This window comes from Lactuca virosa, chromosome 8 (genome assembly GCF_052849685.1).
Source record: "Lactuca virosa cultivar CGN04683 chromosome 8, Lactuca_virosa_CGN04683_v6, whole genome shotgun sequence".
Taxonomy (NCBI): Eukaryota; Viridiplantae; Streptophyta; class Magnoliopsida; order Asterales; family Asteraceae; genus Lactuca; species Lactuca virosa.
This window is the reverse complement of record NC_136433.1, coordinates 73,953,750-73,955,213: the sequence shown is the minus strand read 5'-3', so window position 1 is coordinate 73,955,213 and position 1,464 is coordinate 73,953,750. Positions and strand designations below refer to the sequence as shown.

At 30.0% G+C, this 1,464-nt stretch overlaps 1 long non-coding RNA gene across 1 annotated transcript; it reads right to left on the bottom strand.

Annotated features, from left to right (window-relative positions):
• Positions 1–250: 250 nt before the first annotated feature.
• LOC145128781 (uncharacterized) lies at positions 251–1,215 on the bottom strand. Its single transcript, XR_013717099.1, has 3 exons — positions 993–1,215; positions 639–729; positions 251–426 (listed from the first exon to the last, which is right to left on the bottom strand). It is a non-coding gene; the product is annotated as an uncharacterized LOC145128781 (long non-coding RNA).
• Between the last annotated feature and the right edge of the window lie 249 nt (positions 1,216–1,464).

Here is a 1,464-nt window from a genome sequence, read left to right as displayed (position 1 = left end):
ATATATATATATATATATATTATTAGTATGTGGATCTACCAATGATTGGACCATCTCAATTGCTTATTAACTGACAATTTTTATAAAACGATAATATTTAAAGACAATAAATGGTTAAGAAAATCTATATAATTATATTCATACATGAATAAACTTTCTTTGTGTATTTTTAGCTTTATAATTCTATTCATACATAAATAAAACTATATTATACAATTCTAATCATACATGAATTAAATTATATTTATAAACTAGTAATGCAACTTTATTCATACATGAACAAATTATATTCATGCATGAGTATAATCTATTTGGTGAAGTCCTTAGTGGAATGATGTCAGACTATGCTTGGATATATGATCGGATATGTCAAAATCATCGTTCATCCATCTGTATAGCTTTGGATTTAACGTCTCTTTTGTTTATCTGTCAACAATATTTAAATGATTAGTCTACATAATCATTAATGAATAATGCAAATCATCTACGAATTTTAATATAATCATAATGGTATAGAAATGAAAATCATAAATGATTAACACTGATAAACTAAAGTCTACTGGTTTATATCCATTTACTAATCATTTACAAATTTCAACCAAATTATAATTGAATATAAATGAAAATATAAGTCTTACCTTTCTAATATCTTGACTTGGATCCTTTCAATTGCCTAACTTTTGTTATCTCTTTGACTCGACTATCCTTTCAATATACTATCTCCCACACCTGTCAAAATAAGTAAGCAAAAAGATATTGAATTAAGCTATCGAGGTATGGAATTAAATTAAATTAAAAGTTATATATTCACCAACAATCCATGACCCGATTTAAATCGATTACACTCTCAAGGATTTTTCATCCCCAATAAATCGCAATTTCTGGAGATTCGACATATTAGAGAACTATCAAGTTTCTTGTATACCGAAATAACACTAACACAAACCAGAGTATATCTTTCTTAAATAAAAGGGTGAAGAATAAAACCTTACCATCGATACATCACCATATTTGAACCAAACATAATCGAATCGCTACCCACTTTTTGCTTCAGCCATCGCTAAAAATGACACCGAGATGGAGATTGTGCGATAAATCTTTGAAGCCCTCGATCGGTTGGAAAAAGGCATCAGCGATTAGTGAAAAAAAAATCGTAGACGAGAAGGAGAGAGCAGGGCGACGAGAAGATGACAACAACGAAATGTGGGTTGTACTGATTCCTTAGCCGTAGGTTTAGAGAGAGAGAGAGAGAGAGAGAGAGAGAGAGAGAGAGAGAGAGAGAGAGAGAGAGAGAGAGAAATTTTAGGAGTAGATCAAGGAAAAGGTTAAACTTGAAATCCCGTTTATAACCCTACGTATCTTTACAAGTTACATTTTTAGAACATAATTTATAATCTTTGACATAAATGGCACTATGATTTAACCATTGATCTTAAAATGTGAAAGGTTATGATTTGTTCTCTT